Genomic DNA, 20,402 nt, shown 5'->3' on the forward strand with positions numbered 1-20,402 from the left:
ACATTATGTTAATTTATGGAGCAAGCACAAGCACAAAAACTGCCATACCACTAAAACAGCAGTAAAGATACGCTCAGTTGGGATCAGTAGGACTGAATAAATCCATAACTGAAACCTCCACATAGGTAACATTAGTCTCTGATTTACAATGTCTCGGCTTCATTCTGGGCCACGGTGGGTTTTTTTCCCCCCTCTGCCTATTGGCTGTAAAACTTCTCTTTACGGGTTTTGACGTGACGCGGTTTTATATCTGATATTTCACGTCTGACGAGATGGAGCCTCCAGGAGATTTAAAAAAATAAAAAAAACAACAACAAAAAAAAAGTGATTCCAGTCGACGTACTCTGCAGCGGTAGATGATACATGGCAACTGCGTCGTGAAGACAGCTTTGCTGAAGCGGGACGGTGAAGGACGGCTGTTAGACGCAGCAGCATGTTATTACGCTGTATTTATCGTATGCGGTTTCATCGAGGTAAGCCCTGCTGCTCTGTGCCTGTGCAGCTAAGCTCGTGCCAAATGTTTTATGTCTTCCTATATATCTGTGCAGAGATGCAAGACGTAGATAGTTTAGGTCAGCTGTTGTCAAACCCATGCTGAGAGACACAGAGCCGCTGAGGGCCATGACGTGTGCTGTTATTGCATTTGTGTGTGTGTGTACTTTTATATGGCTTTAATAGCAGCCTGTGAACACAGACAGACTTGTTTATTCTGCTGCATAGTATGCGCTGAGGCCTGGTTAGCACCGCAAGCACACGTGTCCCACACACCCGGACAGTCGTACGCGGATTAGTAGTAGTTAAAGTCTCTCTCCTGGATGGCACAGGTTGTACCAGCCAGTAAAATATGTCTCGTCTGAAGCGCCTTGGAGAAGCAGTCGTGGCTCCTGGGTCTTTTCATATTTTTGTCACACTGCAAATAAAAAACGTTTGTCTGATTTTTTTTTTAAATTTTATTTTATTGGGATTTTATGTGACCAAGCAGCACAAAGTAGTGGATAATTGCAAAGTGGAAGAAAATGCACAAAAAGTTATCAAAAGTCTTTACAAACAGAACTTAAAGGGGAAGGGCATCGTGGGCATTTTACATAAGTACACTTTGTTGATCCACTGTTTGCTCATACTCAATTGCTGCATATTCTTTTGGAATATATCTAGACCAGTTTTGCTTATTCTTGCTTGTTTTTTCCTTGCAAAATTGATCATGTTTTATAACACCGATGAATAATGTCAAGTCTTGCTTTGGTCTTTGATGGTGATGTTCTAAAATGTTTCCGCTCTAAACTGAACTCTTCTGTTGTAGCTCCCGTGATGGACGTCCTGTTGGGAGGTTAAACTCTGTCACAGGCTCAGGTTTTCGACACCTCTCTCAGGTTTTCTTCCAGGAACCGCCTGTTTTCAGCTTCGTCCATTTTCCATTTAACTGCGACTGACTTCTTTCTTCCTCCAGTAAGAATGCATGCCCACAGTATGATGCTGCCATCCTTCCAGTGAGGAAAGTATATTCAGGGTAAAATGTTGAGTTATCATTCTTTCAGCTTAGTTTTTGTCCGTACAGACAAGAGGAACTTCTTCCTTGTGTTTCCCTCATTCCCTTTATGCCTTATGACAAATAACAAATCTTATTTCTTTTTGTTGCCTTTACATAAAATGATGGTGTCAACAGACTCTCCCTTTTAAACTGTGGATCTCTGTTGACTAATCTCCCAGTACATATAAAGGTGAACTCAACTTATCAACGAAGTGACTGCTAGTGGCTGCACTTTTATTTGGTGGTATCAAATATAAAGGAACTCAATAATAATGTACGAGAAAAAATAATTTGAAAACGGCATGAAAAGTGGTGGTTTGACACTGTTTGTACACTGACGCTAGCGACAGCAACCGACAGCTAGCAGTGGAAGCGCATTGTCACTTACGGGAGTCGAATATTGTCGATTGCGGAGTCCCATAAGCGGGGGGGTGGAGGTGCGGGGGAGTGGGCTGGCGGGAGGTGTTAGCGACTCTACTTAGCATACTTATAGTCTAGCATATGCAAAGGCGCTTCAGCACGCCAACGTGGATTCTCAGTCATTGGATGAAACAAAATGACATCACAATTCATCACTGACACGTGATTGGTTAATGGATGTGTCCCCATTGGACAGCACATATGTCTTTATAAATAAACCCCGCCCCAATCATTAATATTTTTAATGCTGTATTAAAATATAGTCATATGACATTGCTTATATACGACATGTTCATATGTGAGGAACATAAAAGAGGCACAGAATTTTTTTTTTCTTTATTTCATTTTTTATTTTATTTTTTTTTACTGTTTCCACACAAAAAATGATTGTCCACTTCTGGACCATCTGGCGGTGTTTTTTTGTCCAAACATGATCCAACATTGCGCTGTGCTGAAGGCCCCACGCCTCTCCTGTAGTGTAGACCTGAGGTCACTGAGCTCCTGGTTGGGGGAACTTGGGGTCTCCACCCCACCAACATCCATCCTGACACCCCCTCATAGATGCCTTCCTCCCAGAATGCCGCCTCTTCTGCTGCCAGTACTCTCTGCCTTCCTCCATCCAGCTGTTAACACAGAACAGACAATCATTATGAGCTATGGGCATCTTTGTTGTCATTATGAAACTACAGTTAAACTTTGGCAACTCCCAGCTTAGAATGCACACACAGGACATTAAAAACTGTATTAAAAAACATCCTCTTTTCTTACAGAATATATATTCTTCTTCACAACAGTTAACGTTGTCTATCACATAAAATCCTAATGAACACTTTGAAGTTTGTGGTTGCAACGTGATGAAATGACAAAATGTTCAGGGATTATGGATTCTTTTGCAAAACACTGTTTTAATTTCTAACCACGTTCCCTCCATGTTTATCCAAGTGCAAAGCATTGTGACAAACACACTTTGCAGCGCTGTCTCTCATCATTTCACGAACTAAATAACATCTTTTTTCTTTTCTACTCTGCAGGCATTATAGGCACATTAAAATTTTCCAGAATTGCTTTGGGCAAGTTGTATTCTAATTCATCCAGCTTAAACAAACAGGCTATTTAAAGGACATCAGCCTAACATAAGCTGCTTTATTTTGAGTGAACGAAGACGGTATAAATAGACTTTGAATAGTGCAACAAGTAAATGCTTCATGTGAAATGGCTGGCGTTACATCATTGCCTGTGAGAGTGAAGTTCTGGAGAGGCACTGGGCTCTTTGGGCCAGCCATTATGGTTTGTACTAATGTTCTGGTTTCACAATCCAAACATTCTCAGAGCTGTTATTTGGTCTCTCTTTTTTCCCCCCTCTTGCTCAGTAATTCAACTTTTTTTTTATTATTATTATTTTTTAGCAGAGAAAAGCTGTCAACATGAAGCAGAATCCACTTAAACATATAAAGGATAAGGAGGAGAAAATTAACTAAAGACGACTAATGCCCCCCAGTAGGTGGACAAAGTCAACGATGCTGGGGTTTTTATATGATAAGACAAATGCATCACTGCTGCCCTACAACGGTCTTTTAGCGTCTGGAAAAAAAAAGAAAAAGATGTTTGTTTCGACCAGAAAAATCAGCGTAATAGTAAGGTGTTTCTCCACAAAGACAGCCAGAGGTCTGTGTGGATCCTGCCGGTAATGTAGCGTCCACCGTGCGGTTTGCACTGCAACTCATCATTACTGCTGGCTTGAGTTGGCGCTGCCGAAATGACTTGTATAAAATATCTGTCCTGCTCTAAGTGCTTCCAACTGGTAGCTTAATCATGGGTCAAACCATCATGCGTCTCTTCTGCATTTATCTTCTGTCAGGAAGAGTTCCTGCTCTCTCTCTCTTTTCTCAGATGCAGACCAGTATGAGCAGCATCAGCATCTTTCTAAAGCCAGGCTTGAGTATCTTAAGTTTTCCCAGGCTGGGACATTTGCTGCCTTTTTAGCAAAGTATCACGGAACAATGAGCTGGTCTCCTGAACCTGTAGCGCAGATGGCAGTCTGAGAAATTTTAAGGTCAACAGAATCAGAAGACAGTCGCTGTAGAGTCAACATGTGACACAGACCTGGAGCAACTCTGAGCATCTGTAGTTGTTTACAGAGAAGAGAGAGTGTCATGAAGCAAAGTTTTCGGTTCGTTGCAACCTGTTAGCGTAGTGTTCCCTTCGCTGGCTATCGCAATTTTAGAGTTTGAGTTGGTCCGTGGTAATAACCTCGTGATGTAAAACACAAGCAGCAAAACAGAAACGGTTCAGAGTATTTGTCCGCACGAGCAATCTGAAGGAAAGAGTAAAATAACTTAAATCTTGATAGCAAGACAGGCTAAACCTCTTCCATTTTGCAGTCGTTTTTATGTTTTACATGAGAAAATTATTTGACCAACAGAAACCCTAGGTTTCTTCGTAAAAATACCTATTGCCAATGTGATGGGGTTTTTTTACACTAAATGCTGTGATGTTTTTGAGATTTGAATATTTTTGACATACGCCTTTTAACCCTGCTTTGATTAGCTGTTAGCTCTGTAGCTAATCCAGGTTTCATTAAAGTTAAGACACTTAGAAAACTGAACAAGTAAGATATTTGTTAGTCACAACCTTTGAAAAAAAAAAATCCCACTAAACATCTGAACTTTCTTTTAATGACCTAACAGTAGAGTTCAACAAAAAATATAGAAAATGAGTTGACATAATTTTCCGCCCTATTAGTGGGAATGCAAGTCAACTTTAAACATCTGTCCATTGTCTAAACCTGATTGTAAGTGCAGAGTGACTATTATACTGTCAGGGCAAAATGACAGCATTACAAATTCAAACCCCCCCCCAATGTTCCCCCCCCCCCAAAAAAAAACATCATGTTTATAAAATTTACATACTGCAGCTTGATGTGATAGTTTCCATCCATATAATTCAAAATAGCACTTGTGAGACTGCAAGCGTAGTCTGCTGACGTTGTGATGCTGTATTTGGATTTTGTTAAAAATATAGCACTCACTGAGCAAATAAAAGGTAAGATTGCAACTGGGCTTGTTCCTGTTTAGGGAACGTCAAGCCACCAGTGGTGGGCTCCTAAAGAAGCGGTATTGGAAAGGCAAAAGTTAGAAAAAGCACTCAGGACAACTGTGTTCGTTTATTGCTGTTATTTAATTAAAGCTGAGTGTTCTTAGTTGTTAATTAATTTGCAGTTGCACAGCACTTATAAAATTAGCTTGGTTGTGATGGCATGAGTGTGATTTTTTTTTTTTTTTACTACGTGTGGTTGTTTGAAGCAGAAACACCATGCTAGCTATCCCTGCATCTGTAGTTCAACTGTTTTACGTCCTGGACGGCGTTCAGAATAAAGACTGACATTTTTCTCGTTAAGAAAACGAAGATAGCACTGAATCTATTATCTCACTAATAAAGCTTCGAGTCTGGTTGCAGAGCCATACCGGTTCTTGATCTGCATTCCAGTGAAAACAGCTCATTTGATAATTGTCCTGCAACTCTTGTCTTTATATTTTTTTTCTAAAGGCTTCCCAATGTTCTGTTTTCCAACAAGATACAGCCCATCTAAAAAAAAAGAAAAAGATCAAATAAAAAAACAACAAAAAGGAACAAGTAATGACAAGAAGAGAGAGATGCAGATAAACAGGTCTTCCAGTTTATCAAGCAAGGCACGAAAGTGTAGCAAATCCGGCACGCTGCACGAAGATCCAGGCGAGTGCCTGGCATGGTTGGCATGGTGCCGCGGCGGGGGGTTGGGGGGCTGCGCAGCCTGACGCATGCCACGCATTTCTGTGTGTAGCTGATTGCTGTCGCCACATGGGCAGCTGCACAATGCAAACTGCCAAATCCCTCTCCACGGTTAATAAGTTATAAATGCTGAAAGTCCACAGACCTGCATCAATTCATCTCTTTTAAATTAAGACCAAAGAACCTTTGTGTGAATACCAAGAAGCTGACCTTAGAGCCGGTGAGTGGAAAAAAAATCACACCCTCCAGCGCTCGACAGCGGTGCAACAGGACTGTCCTGAGTTAAGATGAGCCTGCTTTCAATCACCGCACATCAGGCTTTATATCAGGTCTAATTAGCGCATGTGGGTCTGCAACACAGAGCTTGGTTTGAGACACGAGTTTTCGTGCACGGCTAAAGATCCCCCCACACGGCACCAGCAGACCTTATGCTTACATGGCATGCATTGCGTGGGATGTGACACACAACTTTTATGGGTTTTCTATTTCTCATCTTAAAAGCACATTGTGTATAAAATTCCACAAGATCAAAAGCACAACAGCGCAGATAACCGTTTCTCTGTGACCCTTGCACAAACAAAGCGGCGCGTATCACCGCCAAAAGTCGTGCAGCTTTTTTTTCATTTTTTTTTTCATCTCGGCCTGAGATGGTCCGAAATCCACGAGACAAGAATGGAGGATGTTGAAGGGGGGAAAATTAAAGTGTGACATTTTAAACATCCTCTATAGGAAGGAGATGTGTGGCTATCAAAAGACCAAATTACAGAAAAAAGTTCTTCATTTTAAAATGATTTTTTATTTTTATATATAAAACCTTTGTCAGTCAGTTGCCAAGCTAAAAAAAAAAAAAAAAGGCTGTCTTTTTTTTTTGTTCTTTTCGTTTTGGAAACCATGAATCCATGTCATTCCAGCATCTCAGAGCCGTCCCTGGCACCACTCTCACCTCATCAAGAAATGCCAGGAGGGTGCAGCGTTCGGAAGGCTGTATTTTACACCAAGCAGTGATCCTGCTTTAACCAAAATGAAATAGTTTTGGCTCCTAAACGCAATGATACTTTAGCAATGGAACCAAACCTCCTCCCGCCCCGAAAATCCCCAAAACCCTCCCCCCCATATGGTCTCTTGCAGGACCAGAAAAAGCATTGTATCCAATCTATGTACCTATAAAAAGTCAAGAGTCAGAAACATTCGAAAAAGGTAGAAAAGAGGCAAACAAATGTACACTGCTGACCCAAGTGACTGTATATTTGTAGATGATCAGTCAGGTTGTTGTTATCGGGTATAAAAGCAAAACCTACCAAGGATTTAGTCGTTGCTCAGGAATTTTTGTGAGACCCCTTCAAGGAATCATCAAACCCGATCCAAGCCAAGACACCACTGAGGGATTACTGTGACTTTTGACCTATCTAGTAGCATTACACAAGAACCCATGAAGCTGAGGATAAGACATTTTCCATTTCTGAACAGAGAATTGTAATCTGCAAGAAATGAGAAATGAGTCATGTCTAGGTTCTTCATGAAAATGCCTCCAGGTTCTGTACGCTTTACAAAGAAAAAAACGTGGCGCCATCAGTTTGGGAGTTTCATCCTATGCAGCGGGACAAAGCTTCGTTTCGGTTATCTTCGTCTGTCTCATCTCTCTGGTCTGCAACTTGCAAATGTGACAAGAATGCCAAAAGAGAAGGAGGCAAATACTTTGTCAAAAGTATGAGACAGTCAGAGGCTTAAGCATAAGGACGAAATAAAATTTTACAGCCACTGTCTGGGCCTCTACAGTTAACCAACCTCAGATGAAAAATCCCTTGTTAAACATGATTTGATTTATACAAATTAAGCTAAAATGTCAAAGCAGCTTTCAAGCTTCCTTCCAAAATAAAATAAGAAGCACATGCGAACCAATAATCAAGCATTCCCGAATTATTGATTAATAAGACGAGGAACAACCTTTTGCATAAGCAGACCAGTCGGTCTGAAGCGTTCAGGTGCGCTGGCATCATGGCTGACGCATCAGGCTTCCTTTCTGTCCAAGCATTCAGGAACATTAAAAGGTCGTTTGCAAAATAACATAGCATCAATCATTTCACACTTAGAGAAATTATTCACAAATGGACAGCTTTCAGGACAGCTGCAAGATCTCCAAGGAGTGATCACCACCGCAAGTTCACCCCGAGGTCACATGCTGCAGTCTGGTAAAAAAAAAAAAAAGTCAAGAGCAATATCGCAGACGCTTCAGGCCTCACTCAGCATGTCAAATGTTTTATTTCATGACTCTACACTTGGGGGGATTTAAAAAAAAGCACAATTTCCAGAAGAAGTCCTGAAAGAAAAGTTGTCTGCAAAAAGACGTTAAAAAAAAAAAAAAAAAAAAACAAAACATCAGGCTTTTGGAAAAAAAAAAAAAAAACTTTGAATGGACATATTTGGTACCAAATGCTAAAGTCACGATATTAGCACAAACACTAAACACCTGTCAAACACAGAGTTGGAGGGGCTGATGGCTTGGGCTCGCATTGCCTGCTTCCAGAATGTGAACGTTTACAATAGTTCCTGCATGTCCAAGGGAAGCGGTTCTCTGGTTCCGGTCCTCTGGGTCCATTGCATGAGTTAGAACGAGCCCTGCCCTAACACATCTGATGCTAATGATTCTCGGCATGCAATAAAATACTGCACCTTGCAGTGACCCCCTTTTTTAAAAAAACAAAACAAATCAACACGGTAACAACTACTCCTTGCAGTAAAGTCCTGCCCTTAAAACCAGAGGGTTGGGGACCACTGTTCAAGGGTCAAATGCAAGAGCTGCTGAAACTGGGTCACATGGCAGGGCCACGATCCCAACCACACTTGAAACTATTGGACAGAATTGCCTGGGAAATCGAAGCATCAGTATGTTGAAATCTCCCACTCAGACTCCAGACCTAAACCAGATTGAAATTCTGTGGTATTTTAAAAGACCTGTGAAAAGAACAAATGCCAACAAGCCTCATTAAAGTGAAGCAATGCTGTAAAGTAAAGTAGAGCACATAATGATGCGAGGGACCCAGTACGGTCACGGGGAAGGTAAAGATGCTGCTGCAGCCGCTGTTTAAAAGAGCTGTTGATTTTTTTTTTTTTTGCATTGCTAGGATTTGAGCAATCAGCAACAAGAAACATTCTTCTGCAGTTTTATTTGCCGTTTATCAGGGTTTTATAAATATATCACTTTTTCCACTTTCTGTCATGTTGCAACTATAAGCCTAAATTTTTTTTATTTACTGGAAATCTATGTGAGAGACCAACACAAAAACAGTGCGCAATTGTATCCACTGGCTCCTGCAGTTCTGCTCAATTCTCATCCCCCATAAACGCTCCATCTGGGATTTCTCCCCCCGACGAGCTCGATTTGAGTTGAATATCAAAAACGCCCAATCGGCGAACAGAACGTGGAGTTGTGAATGACTTGCCTCCGTTTTCCGCGCTGGTTTTGGGGACTGTAGTCTGCCTCTGGTTATAGTTTGGCAACGGCAGTGGAGGAAGTGAACGAAGCCATTCAAGTCCTGTGACTACGCTTCAAAAATTTTGAGCAAATAAAGTCGGAGCCAGAGGAACCTATGAGACATTTTTTTATTTGCTGGCAAAGATGCCATGGTCGTACTCCGCATGGGTCTGTTTATGTTCCGGTAAGCTACATTGTGCAAGTATAGACAATTGGGTAAAATCAGATAATTTAAAACTTCAACAGAGTCCACACCTCCAGAAAGAAATCATTTCTCAGTAGCTGAGAGTCTAGACCTCTGAATGATTCTCGAGCTGTAGGGGCCGATGTCCTGCTGGAAGGTAAATTTCCACGTCTCCAGTCTTTGTCAGTATCTCAACAACTTTCTTTTCTTAGTATCGCCCTCTATTTACAGCTCCTATCATCGTCCTATTAACTTTGACGAGCTTCTCTGCCACTTCTGAAGAAAAGAATCCCCACGGCATGATGCTGCCACCACCATGTTTCAAAGTGTGTCTGACACACACTTTGAAACACGAAGGTTCTGAGTAGCATTGCTGTTTAAGCCAGACAATTTCCTGGCTAGAAAGCAACATTCTTGTCCTATCTGATCAGAGCTCTTCTTCCTCTTGTTTGCTCTCTCCCCAAGCAGGAATTCTGATTGCCTTTTTTTTTTTTTTTTTTTTTAACAAATTACAGCCAGATTCATGGAGTGCACGACTAATGTTGTTCTGTTCACACTGTCTCCCCCTGAGGGTTGGAGATCTCTGCATCTTCTCCAGAGTTGCAAGCCTGACCGTCTAGAGTTTTTCTGAACGCTAATTCCTCTGGCAGGCTTGAAGCTGATCTACCTTCTTTCCATTTTCACATGACAGATTGACCAGCTTGTTCAGAGCCTGGGATATTGTTTTACAGATTAACCCTGCTGCCTCAAACTTTGCCACAAGTGAAGAGCGGATTTATCACGTGTGTTTCTTGGACGTCGCGACGCTGTTTGTTCGCTTTCTGTTTCCCATCGAAACTTCTGCAGCCTTAACAACTGCATTCATACTGAGATTAAATTACAAACAGGCAAGGTTATCAAAAAGCTAAGTGGTTGTGCTGAATTTTTAAGGGGCTATTTGTATTGGTTAAAAAAAAACAAGAAGAAAATCGTGCATCATTTTTCTTTACAATCCCAATTAAATGTTTTGAAGTCTGTGGTTGTAATGTGTCAAAATGTGTAAAATGTAAGAAAGCTTACATGGTATGAATACTTTTGCAAGGCACCGTAAATAAGACTGGCTTGTCAAGCGTATTTTATATGACGGCAGACCAACCGCATGGTGCATACAAGTGAGAGCGCATTACAATGGAAATGTTTGTGTGGGTCTGGTCTTTGAACCAAACCGCTCACCATCATATTGTCTATAAAACTTTTTTTTTTTTTTTCTTCTTTTTTTGAGCAGATCCTGGCTGGCGGGCAGAGACTGGCTGAACTGTGTGACTTTATTGGGAAAATTAGAGTAAGTGGTGCGGTGTACAGCATGTGTTACTGACAGCGGAATTTATTTACTGGCCTTGGGGAGACGTTCCTCAGTTACGTTGTGGCTGCTGAAAAGCTAATCCTCGTAGTAAATCATGACATTATGCATTCACGCAGCTAAAATTATCCTCTGAAGGTCGGACACTAATTGTCGCCGGGGTTTGGCTGAATCCTGACAAAAGTCCTAGCAATCCACAGGCGGACAAACATCCAGATAAACATAGTTCCATTACTCTGACCACTTCACACGGCCCCTTGACAATGTCCAAACATTGCAATTTCAATTTGCATGCTCTGAATCATTACACAAAATGCAGGTATTTTAGGTAAGTTGAGATTGTTTTATTATTTTTAACACAGTAATTGCAAGGCAAATGGTCTTAATTGTAACCCCGGCCTCTGAAATAAACAAGGCTAAAAAAACGAAAGTGGTGATTATGGTTTTCTTCGGGCCTGATGTGGGATTTGTGAAGCCGCTGCCAGCTGCCTTTTCATGTCACTGTTTTCGAGCTCCTGCCCAATATAGACACACTGAATCACTCATCAGAGCACATGCCTTAATGGAGGATAGTTCTGTGCAGCTCAGGAGAGATGCTGGATCCATCTGCCTCGCCTCCCCCTGTGGAATGTTCCCTATGCTGCGCGCGCCGCAATTACCCTAAAGTACGGTGATGAATAGTGGAAAAACTGGTTTTAACAAATTATATTTATCAGTGCTTCTTTTTTTCTTCCACCCCACAAAACAGTTTAAATCACTGCAGCGAACCAGGAGACATGCATAAATGCCATTATACGACACGAAGTGCTTTAGTGCTTGGGCTGGTTCGTGCTGGGTAGAAAGCAAAGCCAGCGGTCTCAGATCGCTGCTTCTCCTGATAGGAATCTTAAATGCCTTGAGGTCCTTTAAAGTGTTTACTTTTCTTTAAAAATTAGACCTAATTGGATGATACGAGCATAAAAGTAGCGCAATTGGACATTGACTAAGTTTGTGGACAGGACTTGGACACCAGGCCAGTGTTTTAATGCCTTCTACATTAAGATGTTTATCTGTCAGTCAAGTCAAAGGCAGAGTTTGATGGATTGCAGAGGGAAAGTGAAGTTAAAGCTCTCTAATTAGGGGAATGCAGTTGCTTGGACCAATGGCTCCTGAACCAATTTAATACGTGGCAACGCTGAGGAAGAACTCGGCTGGTGGAGGCAAAATACATCATTTGTTTCACTTGATAAGCAGCAAGAATATATGGTGGCATATATGTTGTAATTAAACCAGAAAGAAAGACATATGTCAATTGACAGTCGATTCCTAGTAGTCAATTTTTATTCAGTCATATTTAGTGTTTTTATGTATCTCTAATTAAGTAACAAATGGCAAACGGCCTGTACTTTTATATACATTACACATAGTCATTCACATACACTCTGCAAAATCACAAATTCTTACCCAGTTTTTTTTTTTTTTCCTCTAACTTCCAGTGCAAGAAATATCATGTTGAGCCTGCACTACCTTAACTACCTGTTACTACTAAATAAGACAAAACTAACTTACAATGAACTTTTCAGCAGCCTACAGGAGGTTACAACTCCTTACTATTTATTTTTGTTTATCAGCTTTTTTTTTTTTTTTTTTACATATAAAATGGGAAAAAAATATGAAAAACAAAAACAACCGAGACAGACAGATCCAAGGGCTTCACATTGAATACAGAACTTTCAATATTACAGTGTTAGTTTTGAGGGTGCCGACATTTTTAGTCTGGCGTGTGCGTTTGTCGCAGGGTGCACAAAATGACCGATTCTTTGTTTTTGTTCAAGCTACTATCAGGTTGGTTGGAAATGGAGATGGTAGCGAGAATACTCAGCAGGACTCATTCGCCTGTAGAAAACAGGTGTTGCTCACTCAGTCACAACCAGAATACCATATTTTGTGAAGTATCTGCTTTTTATTTAAACCTGGAGTGAATTTGTAGTAAACATTGCAATGCTGGCGATGTGCTCCACCCACCTAACTTCAAGAAAAGAGAAAAGATGCCCTGCAAAAGCTTCAGCAGTATGAATAATTTTGGTGCCACAGTCTCTACAACCCGATAAGCAAAGAACCAATCACTGCTAATCATTCACATTTAGCTGAGAGTCAATGCCGCTGATATTTTAACCCATCGTAACCTGGACAACGTGCGTCTTTTCATGTGGCTCGTCTTTAATGCCACTGGGGCATTTATAAATTGTGAACAAGGTTTCCAATATAAAGTTTCTCACAATACTAAATTTAAAATGTATTAAAAAAAAATAACGAATAAAATTTCGCAATTATCCATTTGAACAACATCCAATACACCTTTTTTTTTGTGCAAAGGGTTTGGATACGTTTTCTTCATTTATTATTTCAGCATAGCAGTCTATATTCATTGAGCGCCAAAATAAGAAGCTAAATTATCACAAGCTGATGCCATTTCCTGAGGTCCAATTAATCGTCTGTGACATGCTTCGATTTTTAAACACACTCGATGGAATGTAAAATACCTGGCCTGACAGCTCATATTTGCACGCACTGGAAGCCGACTAACTGGCATGTTAAAGCTCATATTCTTTAATTACCCTAGGACTTCTGGTTCTGACAGTACGTACCGATCTCTCTGTCAGGCGCAATCTCATCAAAATGAATCTGTTAAAACACGCTGAAGTTCATAAAACGCTATGCCAACAAAACAGGGAAACCTTGGCAAACCAGTGCAGATTTTCTAAAAATACCAACTGCATCGGTTTGAGGACCAACACTGAAATTATTGAAGCATCATATTTGTGGGTAATGAGAGTCCGTTCAAGTAAACATGCGCTACCGTTTTTGGTAACCGCCTCGATTTTTCACAAATGCTCTAGTGAATGTCAGGGTGGAGATTAATAGAGTAGGAAGCTAACCGGCTTTAAAAGCCAAAGATAAAGTTAGCATTTCATTATCGTTTGCAAAAGGAAACTGGCACAGCGAGCACATGCTGCTTTATCAAAGAATGAGCAGAAGCAGAGCAAACTGGCTGTGGTGATTCAGGAATTTGGATTCCCTCCTCTACAGATTGCCTTTCCTGAACTAAAAACTAAGATTTTAAACCCTTAACCCGCAACATATTTTCCTGAAATAATAACAAAACTAGCATTTATAAGCACACATTACCACTTGGCTCCACTGTATAATTTGAAGAGATATAGATATATACACAAAAAGTGTGTGTTTCATAAACTACAAGTTTCCAGTTTATTTTTGTGCACATCCACTTTGTGTCCCATTATAGCATTCAGTGTGAACTTGAACTTCAACATTTTATATATGGCTTTATTGGTTCACGTCATTTGTCTTTACAACATCGTCTTACCACAACATTTAAATTGAGATCTAGACTCTACCTGGACAATTTCAACAACCCAGTTGTTGTTTTCCAGCTATGATTTGCTGTTGCGTTTGGTCCTGCACACAACCCACTTTAGGCTGAGCTAAGCTGTCAGAGAGATGACCCAAATTTGACTGCAGAATACTTTTCATATGTAGTTCATTGTTTGTGTATGATGTAAGATGTTTAAGCGCTTTGTCTGAAATCTAACTCAAACCATCAGTTCTCCACCACTGTGCTTGACAAATGGTAAGTTGTGTTTGCGATGAAAGGTTGCGCTGAAGTTTGTTTACATCCGACATGATGCTGTACAGTATTTCCAAACATCTCCGCTTTGGCCTTGGTCTTGTGGTTCATTGGGAGGGAGTTTGAGGTCTGTTCTGGGAGTCCACTGTCACCTCCAGAAGTCTTAAGCGGACCCCACGCGGACACCGGTGTCCTCATGGACCCGTAAGATAACATGCAATGGTTTTCTGGGTGAGAGTCAATTAGACTCTCATGGTAGAATCACACGGTCCGCAGCAGCGGAGCGTGTGATTCTACTCCTGCCTGTATGCAGACTCGACATTGTCCTAGTTAGCAGTGGCGTCATCTGCCAGTTTCAGGAGTTTCAGAGACGGGTCCACTGATGTGCAGCCATTTGAGCAAAGACAGAAGAGGAGCAGAGAAAGGACGCACCCCTGGGGGGAATTTCTGCTGATGGAGAAGATGTTCTGTAGCCTCTCCAGCTCCTGCTGGTCAGTCAGGAGGTTGGTGATCCACTAGCAGGTGGAGGCTGGCGCTGTGAGTTCGGTGAGCTTCTGGTGGAGGGTGTCTGCATTTAAGGTTGAGCTAAAGTCCAAGAACAGGATCCTGGCGTACATCCCTAGGTAATCAAGCTGGTGCAGGATGAAGGGTAGTCACAGGTTCGTTCTATCATCCAGCGACCTGCTTGTTCAGTAAAGAGTTTGCACAGGTAACAAGGGGGGGGGGGCTGTGATGTCCTTCAAATAGTTTGGCAGCAGTCACTCAAAGGATTTCATGACCTCAGAGGTCAGGGCTAATGAGCAGGACTAGTGACCTCATTTAATCCTGTAATGGTGTGTTTCTTGTGTGACCAGGATGATGGTGGAGCATTTCAAGTAGGAAAGAAACTTCACAAAGCTCCAGAGAGTTGTTAAAGATCTTAGTAAACATGGGGTCAAGACATTTGGCTCTGAACGAGCCCATTCAGGTCTTCCTCAGAGATCCTCAGCACAGTCTGGGAGTCTGAGAAGAGGAGAGTGGTTGGTGTCTGTATAGGCTTCTTTAATTTCTTTTTTTTTGTCAGAGGGAGATGTGAACGAGTTTGAGGGAAGAGTAAAAGAATAGTGGAAGTTGTTGAGGTCATCTGTCAGGTGAAGAATAGAGAACAGAAAACTTTCCCCTGGAAACTCTTATCAGCAAACCAGGTTTAATTGTCCAGTTATGAACATTAAGTTAAGTAGAGCACAAGATAAAGCTCTTTGGTTTTAGCAATGTCTCTGAGCATTGCACCAGTCTAATTCTTCAGTCCTAGGCGGTCCACTTCAGAGGAGACGATCCCCTGTTTTAAACGATTTCCATTTAATATTTTTTCTTACCATTTGATAATGGACTTCCAATTGGTTGGGAAAAACCCTGATAATTATTTAGATTTCTGACTTCTGGTGAATATAACATAGTTTACAATCGAGAGGATATAAACACAGAGACTGGAATTCATCTTCTTGAGCATTAAATGTGAGATAAGATTAAAAACCAAATCTGAACCTTACATTCTTATTTAAGTTGAAGGTCCCCAGCAAAAGTGGCAAATTTTTTGTTTTTGAGTTTTTTTCCACTAGCTTTTACCTTCCATATTTAAATGCATAGATTCAACCATAGCAAGTGATTAAAAAAAGAAAACCTCCATTGTTGAATGGTAATTTCAGGATCACTTAGCAGCACAGCAGACTCCGCTTCCAGGAACCGAAGTCTAATCTGGATTATGTTTAGCACTGTTTCCAGTAACTTGAAGCAAAAATAATAATGAAAAAAAATATTACCTCCCAAGGTAAGTTAAATTTGCTTTTCATTCACTCCTTTAAACAAAGAGTGCATACAGCAGTTTAACTCTCTCTGGTCCTATCGAGACAGGGGAAATGTAAGATTAATGGCTTCGTGATTCTGTCGAGGAGACTGCTTTTCGTCATTCAGAGGGCCCTTTTTAATCTCACTGCTTTATTAAAACACTTTATGAGTGACATAGATTCAGAAATCAATGTGGGAGCCTTTAAATTTAGTACAGAAGCTGTCTGGGCTAAATAAAAAGGAAGTTAATTGAAATCCATTCACTTTATATTCAAGCTAGTTCTTATTGCCACATAAAACGTAAACCAACTCATAGGATTTCATTATAATAGTGGAAACCTGATTCTGGCTCAGATGTGTTTTTGAGCAAATTAAATATAAAAAGTTGGCTGTGTCATTTTATGTTGAAAATAATCTCATACAGCAGCCATTCTTGCTCCTCTAGGACATTTATTTCTGGCTACAAGGACCGAATGTGGCTATTTTTTAGTTGGTCTTTGATTAACGATAACCTTTGATAATGTATGGACCATAAAAGACATCCTTCGAAGGAGTGCAGTGAATCCTTGGCGTTGGTGGGGTTCACAGCCCATGTTAATAGTTAAAACACTAAATTTATCTCAACATGCATTAACACACACAGTGCAAACCATATCTTCTGTTTGTCTTTGCTCTTTGGGGTTACAGCCAATCAGCATCTAGGAAAATAAATGGCAGCCCTGGATTGGCTGCTTTGCACATCTCATCCAGCAGCATGTTAGCTAGCATTAATGTAGACATTTCAGTTTCCCAAGCTGCATACTTCATATATATATATATATATATATATATATATATATATATATATATATATATATATATATATATATATATATTTGCAAGCAGGCGGATTTTCAGCAACTATATTGGAATTTTGTTCCACAGAAAAAAAAAAATCTGTGAATAGGTGAATCTGTAAGTGCTGAACCATGAAATAGGAAGTGTCCGCTAAAGCGCAGCCATTTGTTTGAAAGACAGTCCCCTAATCAAGTGGGGAGACATAAAACGTGGAGAGCAGAATAATTAGTCGAGCTTGACTTGAAACGATTGCACCACCACTTTTTTCTGCCAATTGTCTTCATTTTAATAGGAAGGAAGAATAGAAGGGTAATTATTTACTGCTTCAGGTGAGGTTGTAGCATTTGAACTAGAGCATAGCTGTGTTTTTTTTGTTTTTCACTGGCTTCACAGCAACGTCTTTGAAATCAACGGGACAATTTAGCAGCACTAGGATCCACCTGCGCTGATGAAAATGCACCGAGTCTTCATCTTACATTTGAATGTCCTGGATCTCTGATAAATATTTGAGCCTAACCCTAATATGAAGAGGTTATAAAATTGATGGGGGTTACCATTACCCGTTTGCCAGTTCAATTGAGATTCGCTACAGCAGGCTGGTGGTGACTAAGGAATCGCTAACTTTATTTAGGTAAGTTATGTTAATAAAACAGATGTCATTATTGCATACTGACTCGCCAAAAAACAAAAATTAAATGTATGTTTTATGATGTACTCCTTTTATGTGTTTAGTAACAACAATAAATTGAACAGAAAATACAAATCATGTCTTTATTATATATATATTTCTGTCAGCTGACCTCCATTCACCTGGTGAAAAATGGGGTAAATTTAGAAACAAATGAATGACAGAAAGGAAATAATCGGCGCTGTGACACGTTCTGATGTGAACCGGGAGCTCAGATTCAGGTTAAGGTTAGATGGATGCAGTGAGGTCATCTTGGACCAACAATTAGAAAAAGACTGAGAGCATTTGAGGGCTGTCCCCAAAATGAACTTTATTCAATCAATTAACTCTATTATGTTCATCTGGGATTCGTGCCATGTTCTTAGTCTCCGCAGGAACCAAGCACTCAGCTGAAACGCCAGGACAACTGGGAGAAGCGTTCATTTCCTGCTGACCACAACAATAAATGACCACATTTAAGATGGATGCTCTTAATACAGAAACTATCAAACAAAGATATGTCAGAAATCACATTGTCCATGTTGACATTCCTATTTGGCGATGGCCCAGGCTATGCAAGTGGATTTTCATTAAAGATGCTTTTTTAACAGCAAGCAAAAAAATGTCTGAAATCGTACATTCAAGCTGGTCCTTACGCAGTTTTATTTGGGACAAATAAGCATTTAATCACTGTGTTCTTGCTTATCGTCACTTATGAAAAGCAAAAGTATTCTTAGAGACACCTTTTAATGGTTATCTGACCAATAAACTAAACAAGAAAACTTTAATAAAAGGTTTAAAGATATAGTTTTTTAAGATAGTTTTGGTACTAATGTAAAGAAAACTGACGACAGTTTACGATCTTTAAAGAACCGTCTGTGATGCCACAAAACAATGAATGTTTGGATAACAAGGATTCTTCCTGATCTAACTGGGATTTTTTTTTGTTTTTATAATATCAAAATCATACCGCTTGCATTGAGTGACATTACAATACCCACAATGCTTTCATTTTGAAATTTCAAATAAAAAATTAACAGAAAGCTTGCCTTTTTAAAAAAAAATATTCTAACAATATTGACAACTCTGGATGATCTCACTTTCTTTATTTGTAGCGTTTTATTTTCTAAATTCCACATCAAAAACAATTGAAACTTGAGTGACTTTTACCTGGAGGCATCCCGCATTAAGACTACCAGTAGTTCATTTTTGTCCTCTGTAGAGGACATTTCTAAACTTGAATATCTCCCACCCACTGCATACTACTGAATTAATTCCTTTTGGTATCTCGAGAGGACACTTAGGGCTTTTCAGTGATACCACTTGTGAAGGGGTGGGACTTTTGTACATACCTTTTTCTCATTCATAAAAATGGCTTTCATCAGTATAAGCACAATTTATGGGAAGAGAATATTCTAAATAAGTCTCTTGGCAGCATATTAAAACATTCTATGAATTATTTTGACTGTATTTTATCGTAGTATTTAAAAGTTGAAAAATTGTCCTCTGTAGTGGACATTTTCTGTTTTTTTTCCTGTATCCATCAACCCATCCATCCATTCACCCACCCACTTATTCATCAATCCATCCATTCTCCCACCAACCCATCCATCCATCCATTTTCTTTTACACCCTTGTCCCTTAGTGGGGTCAGGAGGTGCTGGTGCCTATCTCCAGCTAACGTTCCGGGCGAGAGGCGGGGTCACCCTGGACAGGTCCCCAGTCTGTCGCAGAGCAACACAGAGACATACAACCATGCACACACACACTCACACCTAGGGAGAATTTAGAGAGGCCAATTACCCTGACAGTCATGTATGTGAACTGTGGGAGGAAGCCGGAGTACCTGGAAAGAACCCACCATGCACAGGGAGAACATGCAAACTCCATGCAGAAAGACCCAGGGCCAGGAATCAAACCTAGAACCTTCTTGCTAGGCAACAGTGCTCAGTTTTGTCAATGTCAAATTCATTCTTATGTTGATGTTTGGATATTTTCTTTGGGACAAACTGGTGGCCATTAAGGTTCAATTTCAAATGTATGGGGTTCCGATGTCCACTGTAGTGGACACATCATATTTCAAAATTAAAAACTTTTTTTTCCCAAAAAAATGTTTTCAGTATTCTAATTATCTCATAAAGATTGTGAAATAAAAAAAAAAGGTGATTGGACAATATTTTTTTTTTCCTGGTAGTCAGCTGCTTCTGGATGCAGCTTCATTCTTCTGCTTTTCCGCAAGCCTGCAGTAACCACAGAGCTGCGGTGCAGAAAACAGGAAACCGTCTTCTATAAGCTGTGATGATTACACTTTTGTGTTGAAAGCAGGGACCATTGGGGACTGCGCATGATTTGGGAGGAAAACCGCTTTCTCGGGCTGAGGCTTTTGTCAGGCAGGCACATTTAGAGGATTTCCTCGAGGCAGAGTCTCAAGGGATTCAGTGAAGGTGAGTCAATTATTATGCCAGATATTGGAGAAATAGTTAAAAAAAAAATCTCCCTCGTGGTAGAGTGATATAGCAAGCTTCAACCAACTACCAAGAATTAGCTTATGGAGTTGTGTTGTTGTCTGGTCCACATGCTAATCCGGCTTTCAGTTTATAGCAAAACTGAACTTGTTTAAGAACCATCTCTTTTACCTTGTTGAGATCATGAGAGGATCTTAGTGCAGAATCATGGGCAGCAGGGTGCCTGGCTAAGGAACGTCACGTCATTAAACTGTGAAGCAACCAACACAA

General features: G+C 40.4%; 1 long non-coding RNA gene across 1 annotated transcript; it reads left to right on the forward strand.

Moving 5' to 3' along the window:
• Positions 1-334: 334 nt before the first annotated feature.
• Positions 335-3,736, forward strand: LOC106953486 (uncharacterized). Its single transcript, XR_001426204.1, has 3 exons — positions 335-473; positions 2,980-3,235; positions 3,355-3,736. It is a non-coding gene; the product is annotated as an uncharacterized LOC106953486 (long non-coding RNA).
• Positions 3,737-20,402: the final 16,666 nt, after the last annotated feature.

Source organism: Poecilia latipinna, unplaced genomic scaffold (assembly GCF_001443285.1).
Source record: "Poecilia latipinna isolate Pla-1442-1.1 unplaced genomic scaffold, P_latipinna-1.0 Scaffold584, whole genome shotgun sequence".
Classification (NCBI taxonomy): Eukaryota; Metazoa; Chordata; class Actinopteri; order Cyprinodontiformes; family Poeciliidae; genus Poecilia; species Poecilia latipinna.